The sequence below is a fragment of the Heterodontus francisci genome, chromosome 38 (genome assembly GCF_036365525.1).
Source record: "Heterodontus francisci isolate sHetFra1 chromosome 38, sHetFra1.hap1, whole genome shotgun sequence".
Classification (NCBI taxonomy): Eukaryota; Metazoa; Chordata; class Chondrichthyes; order Heterodontiformes; family Heterodontidae; genus Heterodontus; species Heterodontus francisci.
Window position 1 is genome coordinate 4,960,285 of NC_090408.1, and position 12,328 is coordinate 4,972,612.

Below are 12,328 nucleotides of genomic sequence, written 5' to 3' on the forward strand. Positions count from 1 at the left end.
TTAACTTGCATTAACAGTCCCGTTATATCATAAATGACTGAATAGTTGATTTTCGGGGGTGGCGCAATGGTTAGCACCGCAGCCTCACAGCTCCAGCGACTCGGGTTCAATTCTGCGTACTGTCTGTGTGGAGTTTGCAAGTTCTCCCTCCTGTCTGTGTGTGGTTTTCGTCGGGTGCTCTGGTTTCCTCCCACAGCCAAAGTCTTGCAAGTTAATAGGTAAATTGGCCATTATAAATTGCCCCTAGTGTAGGTAGGTGGTAGGGAATATGGGATTATTGTAGGGTTAGTATAAATGGGTGGTTGTTGGTCGGCACAGACTCGGTGGGCTGAAGGGCCTGTTTCAGTGCTGTATCTCTAAATAAAAAATAGGGAGCTCTCGATTTAGATGCCCTTCCTTTCCCCTTCATGTGCACAAACTATCTCACCCCATTTCTCATGTAAACTTTTACCTACCAATCTTTGATTCTAATCCACCTACATACGAACATATGAATTAGGAATGGAAGTGACCCATTTTTGCCTACTCCCTATTTTCTGCCAGCCAGCCAATCTTCTATCCATGTTAATATGTTACCCCACTACACTATGAGCTCCTACTTTGTTAAATAACCTTTTATGTGGCACCTTGTCAAATGCTTTCTGGAAATCCAAGTACAGTACATCAATGGGCTCCCCTTTATCCGCTGTGCATGGCACTCCTTCGAAGAACTCAATAAATTGATTAACCATGATTTCCCTTTCACAAAACCATATTGACTTTTTTACGATTACCTTGAGTTTTTCTAAATGCCCAGCTATAACCTCCTTAATGATAAATTCTAACACCTTCCCCATGACAGACGTCAAACTAGCTGGCCGATAGTTACCTGTTTTCTGCCTCCCCCTTCTAGAATATTTGCTATTTTCCAGTCTGATGGAACCTTTCCAGAAACTAGCGAATTTTGAAAAATTAACACCAACGCATCTACTACCTCATTAGCCCCCTCAAAGACTCTAGGACCATCAGGACCCGGGGACTTGTCAGCCCGCAGCTCCATTAGTTTGGTCAGTACCTTTTCCCTGGTGATTGTAATTTCACCAAGTTACTCTCTTCCTTCCACCTCCTGATTTACAGCTATTACTGAAATATTTTGTATCCTCTTTAGTAAAGACAGAAGTAAAATATTTATTTACTTCATCCTCCATTTCCTGATTATCAACTATGAGCTCCCCATTCTCATTCTTTAGAGTACCAACACGCACTTTACTTACTCTTTTCTTTTTAAATACCTGTAGAAACTCTTGCTATCTGTTTTTACATTTCTAGCTAGCTTCCTCTCATACTCTAATTTCTTTCTCTTGATTAACCTTTTAGTCATTCTCTGCTGCTCTTTATATTCTGACCAATCATCTGGTCTGCCACTCACCCTTGCGCAATTATATGCCTTTTCCTTAAGTTTGATGCTTTGCTTAACTTCTTTAGTTAACCACGGATGGTGGGTCCTCCCCTTAGAATTTTTCTTTGGAGTAGAAATATACTTATTCTGAGCATTCTGAAATATCCCCTTAAATTTCTGTCACTGCTTCTCTATTGATCTATCTCCTAGCCTAATAACCCAGTTCATTTCAGCTAACTCAGCTTTCATGCCCACATAGTTGCCCTTATTTAAGTTTAAAATACTAATCTTAGACCCACTCTTCTCTCTTTCAAACTGGATGTAAATTTCAATCATATTGTGGGCTCTGCGAACCTGGAGATACCTTTACTCGGAGGTCGTTAATTAATCCTGTCACATTACACAACACCAAGGCTAATATAACCTGCTCTCTGGTTTTTCCAGAACGTGCTACTCTAAGAAACTATCCCAAAATCATTCTCTAGACTCCTCATCCAGGCTACTATTGCCAGTCTGATTTTTCCAGTTTATATGTAGATTAAAATCACCCATGATTATTGTCATCCCTTTATACAAGCACCCAATATTTCTTCTTGTATACTTCGTCCTACATTGTGGTTAATGTTAGGAGGTCTGTAGACTGCTCCCACTAGTGATCTCTTTCCCCTACTATTCCTCACCTCCACCCAAACCGATTCTACAACTTGATCTCCTGAATGAAGGTCATCTCTAACTATTGCCATCCTTGATTAACTGTGCTACCTCTCCACCTTTACCCAGCTTCCTATTCTTCTTGAATGTCATATACCTCTCAATATTCGGGACCCAATCCTAGTCATCCTGCAGCCATGTCTCCGTATTGGCAATCAGATCATATTTATTTACTTCAATGTGCGTTATCGGTTTGTCTACGTTGTTATGAATGCTGCTTGCATTCAGGTACAGAGCCTTTAGTTTTGTTTTTTTGTTATCTTTGTAACATTTTGTCTTGACTGTTAGTGAGCTCTTAGGTTTTTTCTCTCAGTCCCTTCCTGCCATTCTGACCTTCATTTCCCATATCACTATTCTGCTCACCTGCCTTGACTCTATCCCTTAATTTGATACATCTACCCAAGCTTGATCCCTCTCCCCAACCCCTAATTTAGTTGAAAGCCCTCTCTACTTCCCTAGTTATATGGTTTGCGAGAACACTGGTCCCAGCACGGTTCAGGTGCAGACTGTCCCAACCGTACAGCCCCCACTTTCCCCAGTACGGCACAGTGGCGCAGTGGTTAGCACCGCAGCCTCACAGCTCCAGGGACCTGAGTTCGATTCCGGGTACTGCCTGTCTGGAGTTTGCAAGTTCTCCCTGTGTCTGCGTGGGTTCTCTCCGGGTGCTCCGGTTTCCTCCCTCAAGCCAAAAGACTTGCAGGTTGATAGGTAAATTGGCCATTATAAATTGTCACTAGTATAGGTAGGTGGTAGGGAAATATAGGGACAGGTGGGGATGTTTGGTAGGAATATGGGATTAGTGTAGGATTAGTATAAATGGGTGGTTGATGTTCGGCACAGACTCGGTGGGCCGAAGGGCCTGTTTCAGTGCTGTATCTCTAATCTAATCAAATCTACTGGTGCCAGTGCCCAATAAACCGAAATCCACTTCTCCCACACCAGTATTTGAGCCATGTATTCATTTCACTAATCTTTTGTGCCCTCTGCCAACTGGCACGTGGCTCAGGTAACAATTCAGAGATTTTTTTGCCCATCCATAATTGCCCTAATTGAGTGGCTTGCGAGGCCATTTCAGAGGGCATGTAAGAGTTAACCATATTGCTGTGGGTCTGGAGTCACATGTAGGCCAGACCAGGTAAGGACAGCAGATTTCCTTCCCTGAAGGACATTAGTGAACCAGGTGGATTTTTACAACAATCGACAATGGTTTCATGGCCATCATTAGACTAGCTTTTAATTCCAGATTTATTAATTGAATTCAAATTCCGCCTTCTGCTGTGGTGGGATTTGAACCCATGTCCCTACAGCAATACCCTGGGTCTCTGGGTTACTAGTCCAGTGACAATACCAGTACGCCACTGCCTCTTTTATTACCCTTGAGGTTCTGCTCTTCAATTTGGTGCCTAGCTCCTCATACTGTCTAAACAGAATCTCTTTTCTAGTACTACCTATGTTGTTAGTGCCTACATGGACCACAACAACTGGATCCTCCCCCTCCTACTCCAAGTTCCTGTCCAGCCCTGAGTGGATGTTCCAAAACTTGGCAACAGGCAGGCAACACAGCCTTCTGGACTCATGCTCTCAGCTGCACAGCACAGTGTCAATCCCCCTCACGATACTATCCCCTACTACCACTACATTCCTTGTTGCTCCCCCCACTTGAATGGCTTCCTGTACCACAGTGCCATGACCAATCTGCTCATCCACTTTGCAGACTTTGCTTTTGTTCACACAGCTTGAGAGCACCTCAAACCTGTTAGAAATGTAGAAATGCAGCAAGACCTAGACTATAGCCAGGCTAGGGCTGATAAGTGGCAAATAAAATTCACACCACACAAGTGCCAGGCAATGATTATCTCCAACAAGAGAGAATCTAACTACCTCCCCTTGACATTCAATGGCATTACGATCACTGAATCCCCCACTATTAACATCCCAGGGGTTACCATTGACCAGAAACTGAGCTGGAGTAGCCATATAAATACCGTGGCTACAAGAGCAGGTCAGAGGCTAGGAATCCTGTAGTAAGTAACTCACCTCCTGATTCCCCAAAGCCCACCATCTTCAAGGCACAAGTCAGGAGTGTGATGGAATACTCTCCACTTGTCTGCATGGGTGCAGCTCCAATAACACTCAAGAACAAAGAACAAAGAAAATTACAGCACAGGAACAGGCCCTTCGGCCCTCCAAGCCTACGCCGATCCAAATCCTCTATCTAAACCTGTCGCCTATTTTCTAAGGGTCTGTATCTCTTTACTTCCTGCCCATTCATGTATCTGTCCAGATACATCTTAAAAGACGCTATCGTGCCCGCGTCTACCACCTCCACTGGCAACACATTCCATGCACCCACCACCCTCTGCGTAAAGAACTTTCCACGCATATCCCCCCTAAACTTTTCCCCTTTCACTTTGAACTCGTGTCCCCTTGTAATTGAATCCCCCACTCCGGGAAAAAGCTTCTTGCTATCCAACCTGTCTATACCTCTCATGATTTTGTACACCTAAAGAAGCTCAACACTATCCAGGACAAAGCAACCCGCTTGATTGACACCCCATTCACAAACATTCTCCAGGATGGTATGTTGCCTCCCTGGTGCCAGGGTCAAGGATGTCTCTGAACGGACAGGGGGCATTCTGAAGGGGGAGGGTGAACAGCCAGAGGTTGTGGTACACATCGGTACCAACAACATAGGCAGGAAGAGTGACGAGGTCCTGCAGGGGGAGTTTAGGGAGTTAGGTAGAAAGTTAAAAGACAGGACCTCTAAGGTTATAATCTCGGGATTACTCCCTATGCCACATGCCAGTGAGGCTAGAAATAGGAAGATAGTGCAGCTAAACACATGGCTGAACAGCTGGTGTAGAAGGGAGGGTTTCAGATATCTGGACCATCGGGATCTCTTCAGGGACAGATGGGACCTGTACAAGAAGGACGGGTTGCATCTAAACTGGAGGGGCACAAATATCCTGGCTGCGAGGTTTGCTAGCGTCACTCGGGAGGGTTTAAACTAGTGTGGCGGGGGGTGGGAACCAGAGCAGTAGGACAGCAGGTGAAATAAATGAGGGGGAACTGGTAAATAAGACCAGTAAGACTAAGAGGAAGAGCAGGCAGGGAGATGTTGTGGAGCACAGCGGGACTGGTGGTCTGAAGTACATTTGTTTCAATGCGAGAAGTATAACAGGTAAGGCAGATGAACTGAGAGCTTGGATTAGTACTTGGAACTATGATGTTGTTGCTATTACAGAGACTTGGTTGAGGGAAGGACAGGATTGGCAGCTAAATGTTCCAGGATTCAGAAGCTTCAGGTGGGATAGAGGGGGATGTAAAAGGGGTTGGGGAGTTGGCATTACTGGTTAAGGAGAATATCACAGCTGTACTGCGGGAGGACACCTCGGAGGGGTCATGCAGCGAGGCAATATGGGTGGAGCTCAGAAATAGGAAGGGTGCAGTCACGATGTTGGGGGTTTTCCACAGGCCTCCCAACAGCCAGCGGGAGGCAGAGGAGCAGATATGTAACCAGATTTTGGAAAGATGTAAAGGTAACAGGGTTGTAGTGTTGGGTGATTTTAACTTTCCCTATATTGACTGGGACTCACTTAGTGCTAGGGGCTTCGATGGGGCAAAATTTGTAAGGAGCATCCAGGAGGTCTTCTTGAAACAATATGTAGATAGTCCAACTAGGGATGGGGCCGTACTGGACCTGGTATTGGGGAATGAGCCCGGCCAGGTGGTCGAGGTTTCAGTAGGGGAGCATTTCGAGAACAGTGACCATAATTTCATAAATTTTAAGGTACTTGTGGTCCTCAGGTGAAGGTGCTAAATTGGGGGAAGGCTAATTATAACAATATTAGGCAGGAACTGAAGAATTTAGATTGGGGGCGGCTGTTTGAGGGTTAATCAACATCTGACATGTGGGAGTCTTTCAAAAGTCAGTTGATTGGAATCCAGGACCAGCATGCTCCTGTGAGGAAGAAGGATAAATTTGGCAAGTTTCGGGAACTTTGAATAACGAGGGATATTGTGAGCCTAGTCAAAAAGAAAAAGGAAGCATTCATAAGGGCTGGAAGGCTAGGAACAGACAAATCCCTTGAGGAATATAAAGACAGTAGGAAGGAGCTTAAGCAAGGAGTCAGGAGGGCTAAAAGGGGTCATGAAAAGTCATTGGCAAACAGGATTAAGGAAAATCCCAAGTCTTTTTATAGGTATATAAAGAGCAAGAGGGTAACCAGGGAAAGGGTTGGCCCACTCAAGGACAGAGGAGGGAATCTATGTATGGAGCCAGAGGAAATGGGCGAGGTACTAAATGAGTACTTTGCATCAGTATTCACCAAAGAGAAGGACTTGGTGGACGATGAGCCTTGGGAAGGGAGTGTAGATAGTCTCAGTCATCTCATAATCAAAAAGGAGGAGGTGTTGGGTGTCTTTCAAAGCATTAAGGTAGATAGGTCCCCAGGGCCTGATGGGATCTACCCCAGAATACTGAGGGAGGCTAGGGAAGAAATTGCTGGGGCCTTGACAGAAATCTTTGCATCCTCATTGGCTACAGGTGAGGTCCCAGAGGACTGGAGAATAGCCAATGTTGTTCCTTTGTTTAAGAAGGGTAGCAAGGATAATCCAGGAAATTATAGGCCGGTGAGCCTTACGTCAGTGGTAGGGGAATTATAAGAGAGGATTCTTCGGGACAGGATTTACTCCCATTTGGAAACAAACGAACTTATTAGCGAGAGGCAGCATGGTTTTGTGAAGAGGAGGTCGTGTCTCACTAATCTAATTGAGTTATTTGAGGAAGTGACGAAGATGATTGATGAAGGAAGGGCAGTGGATGTTGTCTATATGGACTTCAGTAAAGCCTTTGACAAGGTCCCTCATGGCAGACTGGTACAAAAGGTGAAGTCACACAGGATCAGAGGTGAGCTGGCAAGATGGATACAGAACTGACTCTGTCATAGAAGATAGAGGGTAGCAGTGGAAGGGTGCTTTTCTGAATGGAGGGATGTGACTAGTGATGTTCCGCAGGGATCAGTGCTGGGACCTTTGCTGTTTGTAGTGTATATAAATGATTTGCAGGAAAATGTAGCTGCTCTGATTAGTAAGTTTGCGGACGACACAAAGGTTGGAGGAGTTGCGGATAGTGATGAGGATTGTCAGAGGATACAGCAGGATATCGATCTGTTGGAGACTTGGGCAGAGAAATGGCAGATGGAATTTAATCCGGACAAATGTGAGGTAATGCATTTTGGAAGGTCTAATGCAGGGGGGAAGTTAACAGTAAATGGCAGAACCCTTAGGAGTATTGACAGGCAGAGAGATCTGGGCGTACAGGCCAACAGATCACTAAAAGTGGCAACGCAGGTGGATAAGGTAGTCAAGAAGGCATACGGCATGCTTGCCTTCATCGGTCGGGGCATAGAGTATAAAAATTGGCAAGTCATGCTGCAGCTGTACAGAACATTAGTTAGGCCACACTTAAAATATTGCGTGCAATTCTGGTCGCCACACTACCAGAAGGACATGGAGGCTTTGGAGTGGGTACGGAAGAGGTTTACCAGGATGTTGCCTGGTCTGGAGGGCATTAGCTATGATGAGAGGTTGGATAAACTCGTATTGTTTTCACTGGAACGATGGGGGTGGAGTGGCGACCTGATAGAGGTTTACAAAGTTATGAGCGGCATGGACAGAGTGGATAGTCAGAAGCTTTTTTCTAGGGTGGAAGAGTCAGTTAAGAGGGGACATAGATTTAAGGTGAGAGGGACAAAGTTTAGAGGGGATGTGCGAGGCAAGTTCTTTACCCAGAGGGTGGTGAGTGCCTGGAACTTGCTGCCAGGGGAGGTGGTGGAAGCAGATACGATAGCGACGTTTAAGAGGCATCTTGACAAATACATGAATAGGATGGGAATAGAGGGATACGGACCCCGGAAGTGCAGAAGGTTTTAGTTTAGGCAGGCATCAAGATCGGCGCAGGCTTGGAGAGCCGAATGGCTTGTTCCTGTGCTTTACTGTTCTTTGCTCTTTTGTTCTTATTCGCCCCCTCCACCACCGGCGCACAGTAGCAGCAGCGTGTACCATTTCCAAGATGCACTGCATCAACGCACCAAGGCTACTCAGGCAGCACCTTCCAAACCCACGACCTCTACCACCGAGAAGGACTTGGGCAGCAGATGTGTGGAAACACCTCTACTGCAAGTTCCCCTCCAAACCGTGGTGTACCGCAAGGATCTGTTTTGGGGCCACTGCTGTTTGTCATTTTTATAAATGACCTGGAAGAGGGTGTAGAAGGGTGGGTTAGTAAATTTGCGGATGACACTAAGGTCGGTGGAGTTGTGGATAGTGCCGAAGGATGTTGTAGGTTACAGAGGGACATAGATAGGCTGCAGAGCTGGGCTGAGAGATGGCAAATGGAGTTTAATGCGGAAAAGTGCGAGGTGATTCACTTTGGAAGGAGTAACAGGAATGCAGAATACTGGGCTAATGGGAACATTATTGGTAGTGTAGATGAACAGAGAGATCTTGGTGTCCAGGTACATAAATCCCTGAAGGTTGCTACCCAGGTTAATAGGGCTGTTAAGAAGGCATATGGTGTGTTAGCTTTTATTAGTAGGGGGATCGAGTTTCGGAGCCACGATGTCATGCTGCAGCTGTACAAAACTCTGGTGAGACCGCACCTGGAGTATTGCGTGCAGTTCTGGTCACCGCATTATAGGAAGGATGTGGAAGCTGTGGAAAGGGTGCAGAGGAGATTTACTAGGATGTTGCCTGGTATGGAGGGAAGGTCTTACGAGGAAAGGCTGAGGGACTTGAGGGCTTTTCGTTGGAGAGAAGGAGGAGGAGAGGTGACTTAATAGAGACATATAAGATAATCAGAGGGTTAGATAGGGTGGATAGTGAGAGTCTTTTTCCTCGGATGGTGATGGCAAACACGAGGGGACATAGCTTTAAGTTGAGGGGTGATAGATATGGGACAGATGTCAGAGGTAGTTTCTTTACTCAGAGAGTAGTAAGGGCGTGGAACGCCCTGCCTGCAACAGTAGTAGACTCGCCAACTTTAAGGGCATTTAAGTGGTCATTGGATAGACATATGGATGAAAATGGAATAGTGTAGATCAGATGGTTTCACAGGTCGGCGCAACATCGAGGGCCGAAGGGCCTGTACTGCGCTGTAATGTTCTAATTCTAATTCTAAACCACACACCATTCTGACTTGAAACTATATTGCTGTTCCTTCACTGTCGCTGGGTCAACATTCTGGAACTCCCTTCCTAATAGCACTGTGGGTGTACCTACTCCACATGGACTGCAGCGGTTCAAGAAGGCAGCTCACCACTACCTTCTCATGGGCAATTAGGTGGCCTGGCCAACAACAACAATGAAATGAATAATAATAAAAAAATTGCAAAGCCTGAGGCTCCTCCACTGCTGTCTGCTCGGTCTCTTTACCTGCCTCACTCACGGTCAAATCCTCCCGTCCCTCACTGCTGACCAAAACAGATGACCCTGTTCTAAGAGGTGTGACCGTCTTCCAGAAAAAGTATCCAGGTATTTTTCCACCTCCCTGATGTTGTGCCCTGTTTGCAGTTCGACATCCAGATCAATAATCCTGATCTGGAATTCCTCTTGCTGCTTACACTTTCTGCAGATGTGTTTGTCCTGGATTGCCTTGGCATCCAAAAGTTCCCACATACCACAGCTGCAACTTAACACCTGTCCTGCCATTGTTACTTATGCTATTAGTTCATTTACTTTAATTACTTTCTGAGTTAACTGAGAATAATTTCAAGGCATAGTAGAATTTACTGTGCTTATTAAATGCTCGTACCACTGACAACTAAAGTAATAATTTTCTTATTACACACTTATGTGTTTTAGGTATTTATTTTAATTATTTTTTTAGATTTTATTTATTTTATTTTAAAGTGTTAGTTCTTTTGATAGGTCTACTTTAACTCTGGCTATTAATACACTGTTCGTTATACGAAGCTCTTACCAGAAACTTCCTAGTTTCCTGTTGTTTTCCTGTTGTTCCGTTGTTTTTTCACGCAGTTTCTACTGCAGCATAAATGGTCCCGGGCTATATTTATATGGATGAGGCTGTACTCCAATCCCCGGGCTGTATTTATATGGATGAGGCCACGCTCCGATCCCCGGGCTGTATTTATCAAGGTGAGATTGCATTCCGATCCCCGGGCTGTATTTATATGGGTGAGGCCACGCTCCGATCCCCGGGCTGTATTTATAGACGTGAGGTTGCACTCTGATCCACTGGCTGTATTTATATGGATGAGGCTGTACTCCAATCCCCGGGCTATATTTATCGAGGTGAGATTGCACTCCGATCCCCGGGCTGTATCTATAGAGGTGAGGTTGCACTCTGATCCACTGGCTGTATTTATATGGATGAGGCTGTACTCCAATCCCCAGGCTGTATTTATATGGATGAGGCCACGCTCCGATCCCCGGGCTGTATTTATAGACGTGAGGTTGCACTCTGATCCACTGGCTGTATTTACATGGAAGAGACTGTACTCCAATCCCCGGGCTATATTTATCGAGGTGAGATTGCACTCCGATCCCCGGGCTGTATTTATAGAGGTGAGGTTGCACTCCGATCCCCGGGCTGTTTTTATATGGGTGAGGCCGTGCTCCAATCCCCGGGCTATATTTACATGGATGAGGCTGTACTCCAATCTCCGGGCTGTATTTATAGAGGTGAGGTTGCACTCTGATCGCCAGGCTGTATTTATAGACGTGAGGTTGCACTCCGATCCCCGGGCTGTATTTATATGGGTGAGGCCGTGCTCCAATCCCCGGGCTAAATTTACATGGGTGAGGTTGCTCTCCGATCCCCGGGCTGTATTTATAGAGGTGAGATTGCACTCCGATCCCCGGGCTGTATTTATATGGGTGAGATTGCACTCCGATCCCCGGGCTGTATTTATCAAGGTGAGATTGCACTCCGATCCCCGAGCTGTATTTATCAAGGTGAGATTGCACTCCGATCCCCGGGCTGTATTTATAGACGTGAGATTGCATTCCGATCCCCGGGCTGCATTTATACAGGTGAGATTGCACTCCGATCCCCGGGCTGTATTTATCAAGGTGAGGTTGCACTCCGATCCCCGGGCTGTATTTATCAAGGTGAGGTTGCACTCCGATCCCCGGGCTGTATTTATCAAGGTGAGGTTGCACTCCGATCCCCGGGCTGTATTTATCAAGGTGAGATTGCATTCCAATGCCCGGGCTGTATTTATATGGGTGAGGCCGTGCTCCGATCCCCGGGCTGTATTTATCAAGGTGAGATTGCATTCCGATCCCCGGGCTGTATTTATATGGGTGAGGCCGTGCTCCGATACCCGGGCTGTATTTATATGGGTGAGGCCGTGCTCCGATCCCCGGGCTGTATTTATATGGGTGAGGCCGTGCTCCGATACCCGGGCTGTATTTATCAAGGTGAGATAGCATTCCGATCCCCGGGCTGTATTTATCAAGGTGAGGGTGCACTCCGATCCCCGGGCTGTATTTATAGAGGTGAGGTTGCACTCCGATCCCCGGGCTGTATTTCTAGAGGTGAGGTTGCACTCCTATCCCCGGGCTGTATTTATAGAGGTGAGATTGCACTCCGAGCCCCGGGCTGTATTTATAGAGGTGAGATTGCACTCCGATCCCCGGGCTGTATTTATAGAGGTGAGATTGCACTCCGATCCCCGGGCTGTATTTATAGAGGTGAGATTGCACTCCGATCCCCAGGCTGCATTTATAGAGGTGAGATTGCATTCCGATCCTCGGGCTGTATTTATCAAGGTAAGATTGCACTCCGATCCCCGGGCTGTATTTATAGAGGTGAGATTGCACTCCGATCCCCGGGCTGTATTTATAGAGGTGGGATTACATTCCGATCCCCGGGCTGTATTTATAGAGGTGAGGTTGCATTCCGATCCCCGGGCTGCATTTATATGGGTGAGGCCGTGCTCCGATCCCCGGGCTGTATTTATATGCGTGAGGCCGTGCTCCAATACCCGGGCTGTATTTATCAAGGTGAGATTGCATTCTGATCCCCGGGCTGTATTTATCAAGGTGAGGTTGCACTCCGATCGCCGGGCCGTATTTAGAGAGGTGAGATTGCACTCCGATCCCCGGGCCGTATTTAGAGAGGTGAGATTGCACTCCGATCCCCGAGCCGTATTTAGAGAGGTGAGATTGCACTCCGATCCGTGGGCTATATTTATATGGGTGAGATTGCACTCC